The 8,007-nt window shown below is 32.3% G+C and overlaps 1 long non-coding RNA gene across 3 annotated transcripts; it reads left to right on the forward strand.

Moving 5' to 3' along the window:
• Positions 1 to 1,690: 1,690 nt before the first annotated feature.
• Positions 1,691 to 7,267, forward strand: LOC144549606 (uncharacterized). Of its 3 annotated transcripts, none has more exons than XR_013509727.1 (10): positions 1,691 to 1,839; positions 2,171 to 2,245; positions 2,587 to 2,676; positions 3,977 to 4,051; positions 4,373 to 4,427; positions 4,758 to 4,855; positions 5,190 to 5,252; positions 5,837 to 6,073; positions 6,348 to 6,431; positions 6,927 to 7,267. It is a non-coding gene; the product is annotated as an uncharacterized LOC144549606 (long non-coding RNA). The 3 variants fall into 3 exon arrangements; XR_013509725.1 differs by having other exon boundaries at positions 5,837 to 6,009; XR_013509726.1 differs by lacking the exon at positions 2,587 to 2,676 and having other exon boundaries at positions 5,837 to 6,009.
• The last annotated feature ends 740 nt before the right edge of the window (positions 7,268 to 8,007 follow it).

The following is an 8,007-nucleotide window of genomic DNA, read 5'->3' on the forward strand; positions in this document are numbered from 1 at the left end:
CCAGAACCTGAAAACTGAAAAGAGAGTTCAATATCATATTCTGCCTGAATTGAACTATAGACTTTGAGAAAATTGATTGAAAATCTGATATAACATGATGTGTCACACTGTATAGAAATATATTACTCTGTTCGTGACTTTTTGGATGGATGTTCTACAAATAGTTGTTCCTTATGTTAGCCTAATTTAGTAATCTGTTGTGGTTAGTGTTGGTACCTTCTTTCATGAAAGATATGAAGACTCAAAAAGAGGTGGCCACCAAAAGCTGAATGTATCTGACATGACTGCTAACAGCAACAAAATTGAGAGCAGTTATGTTGCCTAAACCCTCCACTTTGGCCACCTTTAAAAAAACCATCAAAAACAAAATTTAGGAAGAGATCTTCCTATTGATAATTTTATATACAATTTGGTACTTAACTGCATTATTTGAAACTCTTTGTGTTACATTCAGTCTAGTCTGGTCAATACTCAGACAACACAATGATACTTGCCTAATTACCTAAATCCTAAACCCTAAAAGAAGGGAAAAATAAAAAAAAATTAATTTTTTTGAAATACGATAATAATGTAGCAAGAAAAGTTGTGAAATTAATCACCTTGTCTAATTAAGCTAAGAGACTTATCACAAATAACAAAATAAATAAACAAATTGCTCTGTTAGTTTTAAAAAAAAAAGAAATTACCTTCATGGGAAGTCACCGAGGAGAATGAAAGGGAAGGAGAGGGTGGACACGGTAGGAAGGAGGCCAGCAAAGGAGGAAAGAGGGAAGGAGAAGGGAAAGGAGAGGATCGGCGGAGGGAGGTGAGCGGAGGGGATCAGAGAGGAGAGAGATGGGTTTATTATGGAATAGAGAGAGAGAGCGCGCCACTACTGAAAAGTGGGGTCTTGTTTGTCAAGTGAAACTATAGTGAACTTATTTTTAACTTTTACACTAATTGTCTAAATCACTCACAGTATTTAAGTCTGAACATAAAAATAGTTCAGAGAAAATAAATAGGCTAATAGGAATATCTCTATCTACACTCTAGAGTGTACAGCGGTCCTGTTAAATCTAATCTGATTATTTCAGATTGAAATTTTATTTACAATAATAATTGAATACATAAGTTCTATGTATTAACTTTTTTGTTTTAAATTTAAAAGAGAAATAAAACCTTCACAATAAGTTTCAATTTCATGGATTGTACGAGTTTTGTACAATGTTATTAAATGCGGAATGCCACCGCATACCGCATATGCAACATTCGGACATATACAGCCATATGCTGTAATATGCGGTAATATTCGGCATCATATAAACAAATATACGGCAATATGCGGCTGAATATGCAGTAATAATATGTAGCTAAATATGCGGTAGTAATATGCGGTCGCATATACAAAACCACATATATTAACCGAATACATATCTATTATATATATATAATCTTGGTGGGGGTTTGCTACAGTACATCTACAGTGATAGCTACAGTGAGACTGAGAGATGGGCCCATTTTCAGTAATCTATTAAAGGGTGACATGTGGATCTCAGAGAAATATTTTTTTAATTTTCCTCCCTACAGAAAGGGTGACAGGTGGAGCCCACAGAGAATAATTTTGACGATATTTTTTTGGTCTTCCTTACTCTAGAAGGCTCTTAAGCGGTTCAACCCATCTGATTACCCTCTCCTTCGATTCGAACCTCTCCTCCTCTATCAACAACCTCTCCACTCCAAGTTCTCAACGGTTTCCCCGAATCTTCCGACCAAGTTCCAATTTGCTATTCGTCTCCGTCAACTGAGCGCTACAGCAGTAACGGAAATTCCTTCCATTAGAAGATAATTGCTCCTCTGTTGGTATCTTTTCTAAAACCTATTTTTGTCGTTCGTCTTCTAAAATCAACCACTGATAGTTGGGTCTGTGGGTTTTATTTTGGAATAGAAGCAATAGATAATAAGAACTAAATGTTACAAATTAGAAAATTAATATTATACCGTATCAATGTTCCACATGGCAATAGAGTCTTTCATAATCTGGCTCAAAATGTGATGCTCCCATTTGTTATTAAATCAACCCCATCAATATAAAAATAAATTTGTATATATATATTACCTTAATTGATATTCTTATCTTTGTATCTTAATTTTTACATACTTTTAAAATTTTCTTCTTTATCTTTCATTATAGGGATCAATTTGGGCTAAACTGTTGAAGCTTAATTGAAGCTAGATTTTTAATATGGTCTACATCAAACACTAACAAGTATGATTCAAATTAATAGAACTGATACTGATATTTATCACATGAAATTAAAAACCCAAAATATGATGATCAATTGAAGATTTCGGTGGTCTAAAATTTGAATCTGTTTGCTTCGAATCTGCCATAGAAACAGAGAGAGTAAAACAATGAGCAAATATGCTGGCATTGTTTAACCAACAAAAGAATTGCCTCAAATATAGATATCTATTAGGTCAGGAACATGATATGAACAGTTCGTAACAGAACATAAATTTATCAGTTACATTAAAAACTGTGCAAGCACCGTCCAACTATTTCTGGGAAGAGGTTTAATAATTTGTTTTCACAATTTTCAATGACAGATAAATATTTCCGAAAAATATATGCTCCCTCTGTTAAACCGTATTGACTGATATGCAAAGAAGGTCAACTTTGTAGCTTTCTGATGCCAGGTACATAATAGTTGGAGAAAATAACCTACATTAAATACAACACATACAACAGTATAATAAAGTTCATTTTAAATGGATATACAGAAAGATGATCCCAGTCGGGTTTATTGGTTTGTACAATGGAATTAAAACAATAGATATAAGGACTAAATATTTCCATTTGGTTTCCAAATTACAATTCTATGCCACTGACTTATTCTTTGTTATAACTTTTTGTTTGTTAGGTCAGTTAAAAAAAATTTCCATTTATTTTTCCTTGGGTTGAACTGCGAAAATGGAGAAACTGCTTAGTGTTAAACTGCACTGCTTTCTTAATTGAATTTTTTTTTTAAGGTCAAATTAATTGAATTTTTTAAGAAATAGATTAAGAAATCATGTGAGGTAAGGATTTCTCCGTTTATTTTTTGTTGGGGTTAAATTGTCAAAATAGGGACACTGTTTGCTATTTAGCGGTGAAATATTATCAGTGTACTTTTTTGTTTCAATGTATCATTTCTCCGATTAGACCGACCACACTGGTCTGCTATAATTAGTTTATTAATGTGCATCAGAATATTACCAGTGTAATTTGCCTTTTATTTTTCCAAGAATATTAGTTTATTAATGTGCATTAGAATGAGGTTTGCTCGATACAACTAATAGTCTCATTCATAAAAGAAAAGTTGTGGGGAGTTTGATGGGTGTAAATTTTTTTATTTTTTAATAAGGTAGCAGTAATATTTATTTTCACTTTTATCAGGAACAAAAATTAAAATAAGACCTATGTGTTAAGTCGTTACAGTGAGCCTTAACTTTCATTGATTTCTTTTTAGTTTCACCTTAATTATTGTCATACGGCACTATGTATCAGTTTGAAAGGCTTATTATATAGTTCCTCCAGCTTTAGTCTGAGCTTAATTATACCCTTCTAAGAATTAAAAATATTAGCATACTGCTTTACTTTGGCTCAATCCTGAATTTGGATGCAGACTGAATTTTGCAGTTGTTCTTAAGCTCTTCTTTATATCACATCATGTTCTCTTTCGTAGTTTGTCCTTAAGCTCTTTTTTAAACTACACCAATTCCTGATTGATTGAAATTTGGATGAAGTCCAGTTAGGTCAAACAAACTAATGTAATTTTTTTTTTTCGCAACAGTGACGACAACAAGTTGAAATAAAAGAGAAGTTGTTAACCAAGTTCAAAAACACTTAAATTATATTTTGTTGATGGTTTCCATGTAAATGGGACATCCAATTGTACATTTTTTGTTAATGAGGATATTTGCTGAACTTCTAAATTCTGTCATTTATGCATTTAAGGTTCTTCGAGACAAGACTTTGGAGCTCAGGTTTGTGGTGCAGAATCGTTCTCAAGTTCAATACATTTTGTCGAAGGTATGCTGTTATCTTCTCAAAAGATGTAGATTAAAATTAAAACCTTTTACACCTTTTTTTTTTTTTTAAATATACGGGTTTTAGATTGTCCTTTTTTTGGTCCTTATGCAATAACAAGTTTAGTTTTATATTTACAATTACAATATTGACTCCAGCATAACAGTGGGAAAAGTGAATAATAGAAAAAAAGAAAGAAGTTGGCTTTTCTTCATTACTGGTTATTCCTACTGTTCGTATTTATTTCTTTTTAGTTAGGAAAAGATGGACTTCAAAATAATTGATCCTTGCTTCATTTCTTGCGTCTAATATTTGTTTTGGCAGCTTGCTTACTAGGATTTAAGAAAATTTCTCTGCTGTGGTTTGTACAATCTTCAAGGTAATTGTTTATGTTTGCATTTAAATATCTTATTTTCAGTCCAAGAGGGAAAGATTGTTGATGGGTATGTTTTTCTTATGAGAAGATAAATGGATATATAGGAGTGTCATTTCTCACGTATTTAATGATTTGTTTACTATGCTCTTACAATATAGTATTACAGTTATTAGCCACTGCTCGAATGTTCATTGTTAATTTCAAATACTGAGACGAAACAAAAAGATAAATTAAATTAGCACCAATTACAAACTGTTGGTAAGAGTGTTATAGGTCACGACATTATGCTCACGGTCATTTAATTTTGCCTCATGTAATTTGTTATGTTTGCAGATTTATTTTTGATTGACGACGGTCTACCAAAAAAATAGACAGTAATCTGCTGCAACACAGTTGTCGATTATCACTCGCTGTTTGTTCACGAATCAACGGTTAGTTTATCTGTTGTATTTTTGCATAACATTTTTTTTCCAAATTTTAGCATGACATTTTCTAAAATATGGCATTTGGCTGGCTCCTTTTGCTTCTCTGTCAAACAAAACCGGTCCATTTTTTGTGGAAAACGTCATACTTGAACAGTCACAAAAAATGTTCCCCCCCTCCCCAATCAACTTCCCTTTTTTTTGGGAAATCATACCGGATGCTATTAAGCTAATGTACTTCTTTTGCATTATAACAATGTGCTAAAAGTGTCCATGTACTGTAGAACACAACAACTGTCTCTTCCATTATTAATTGTATACAAAACTAAAAAAAAAATTACAGGTGATTGGAGGCTACTGCCTTTGGAGGTTTAAACAGAACTACAATTGCTTGATTAGTAACAAGGTCAATTTTCTTGAGATGTTACTTTTGTGTACTTATTCCTACATACTATTTAGTCTAAAACTTTTGGTTCGCAATAAGATGACTTTGATTTGTACTAAAATTAGCTATTTGTCATCATTCAAAATCTATTTTTGATTGATTAAAATATAATCTGCTGTGATACTATGCCTAAATTTTCTGCATTTTGACATAAATGTATCATATAGTTCTATTGTACAGAAGAAATATTAAAAAGTTAACATTTTGCTTTCCTCTTTTCAAATTTTCGGCATTATTCAATTTTTAATATTTTTGTTATTAATTTATTTCTCCATGTGTCAAAATAATGGGCTTTCTTATGTTTGCAAATTTATTTTCAAGTGACGACAGTGTACCAATTAAGAGACGATACTAATCTATTGTAAAAGAGTTTTCTTTTACCACTCACAGTTCACGAATCAACTGTTAGTTTAGGTACTATGTTTCTTTACTAATAATTTTCTGATGCTTCTCTCAACTAAATAGAAATATTGAATAGTTAGTTTACTATGCTCTTTTACAGTATAGTATTATAGTTATTAATCATTGTTCATCATCAATTTTAGATAGTATTGATTTAGGTCATGAGTGGAAACGATCAGAGCGAATTAAAGTCATCAGAAATTAAGAGAGGGAAAAGATTGCGACAGAGATCTTCTTCTGTGGTAGGAAGATGTGTTCGAATTTGCGAACATGATCCATACAGTCCTGACAATAATCAAGAAGATATTGATCATAGGTCAGATCTTGCTTACGATCATTTTCAAATGCAACCTTTCAACAAATCTGATCAACGCCTGACGGTGAGAATTTTAATATGCTAAATTCTTAATAATATCCAAACTATTTTTTTATAGTTATTTAACTTTATTAATGCCTTCCCTTCCAATGAACTATTTAGTTCATTGGATACCATATATTTTTTCCCTTTTTGGAAATAAGCAAAACACCCTCATTCTTTAGTATGCTATATTGTTAATAATATCCTAACTGTTTTTTATAGTTATTTTACCTTATTAATGCCTTCTCTTTCAATTAACTATTCAATTCATCTCTAAAACTAATTCACTCCTGCAGCTTTAAATCATAGCCAACTCCAGAGGCAAATAAAGCAAGGAGACAACTATTCATACAAGACCAACCAAAAAAATAACGAACAAGGTAATGAAATATTATATTGATGTAATCTCCAACAATAGGCAAAACTTTAGAGACCACAACCAAAAATGCTATTACATGATATTGACCTGTACATTTGAAATATGACTTCCCTATTATAGTTTACAACATTGGTTTAATTAACCATTCTTATACAATTCAACAATAGAAATATTGTAATTCATAACATCAAATTGTTGCCCTTTAGATATCATTTAAAAAATCAACTGCCTTACCAAACATAATACACCATCATTATGTGATACCTCCTACTGGTATTTACAACTTGGCAATATTTTAAACGCTCCATTACAATTTACAAATAAATTTGTCAAATTTATGCAGCAGCTTTGTCTCCTCAATAGTACCAGCAATGAAAAAAGTAAATCATGTAAAAACCAATGACTTGTTACTATCCCAAAACAACAATTAGTTAACTTAAGTATCACTCAAAACTGCAAATGCAACAAATATCTAATAAATTATATAATTTCTCAGTTTAAACAGTGGTGAAAGCAGTGGCAAAGCAAAAGAGAAGGCGGCATAACTACTCTCAGTGTTTGAAGAAGCGTTACCATGTTTTCTCAGTTGTATATACTATTTTGCGTTGTAATAGACACAAGACAAATAGTTACACAGTGTCATAACAGCCAAACATGTTTGGAAGATTTGTTACTAAGAGATAGCACACTTACACAAAGCATGCTATCCCTCTTCCAAACATACTTTGTGTTCTAATCCTACCTTATATGAAGTTTTTGTTGTATGATAATCAGAACTGAATATGTAATCCATACATGAAGCTTTTGTAATATATTGATGGAAGTAAACAAGTTCAGTTGTACAGAACTAAATATATATATATACATATGTATGTCTTTCTATGCATTTCACTGTCCTAAAAACTGCTGTCAAAGCAAGCACATTATCTCTTTTTCAAACATAGTCAGTACTCCACTTCCACCCACTGTGAAATTTTGTTGTATAAAAAAAAATGCCACTTAACAAAATATTTACAATGTATTTATATAACATCCCTATTTAACAATTATATATACATTTTTCTGCCTCGTATACAGTTGCTGAGGCAAACAATTGCTTCGAGTTGCCGAAGCAACGCGAGGCGACCTGCTAGTTTTTATATATGACTGCATAGGCCGCCGCATTTTATCATGACAACATTGTTGTAAATTCGAATTTGTATCTATATCCGTATCAACTGCGTTTTGCTATATCTGTCCTGGTAATCCATATCCCAAAGCAGAGGAATCAAAGTGGGTCCAGCCTAGCAGAAGAGCACTGCACAATATGCCACAGAAAATTTTGACTTTCATTAGACATTCATATCACCTAAGGTAACTCAAATTATATGTTTATATCTGGACTGTCAGATCTATTTTGGCACGAATATGAAAAGAACACTTGCATTCCACGCCGGACCGAATTGGTCTGGATTCTGATCGAACGATCCAGGATACAAAATTTGAGTTACCTTAGGGAATCGGGACCCAATAGAGGAACCGAAGTGAGTCCCGCCTAGCAGCAGAGTACCGCACAATTTGCAACATAGAATTCAGAC

Source organism: Carex rostrata, chromosome 35 (genome assembly GCF_964058835.1).
Source record: "Carex rostrata chromosome 35, lpCarRost1.2, whole genome shotgun sequence".
NCBI classification, from domain to species: domain Eukaryota; kingdom Viridiplantae; phylum Streptophyta; class Magnoliopsida; order Poales; family Cyperaceae; genus Carex; species Carex rostrata.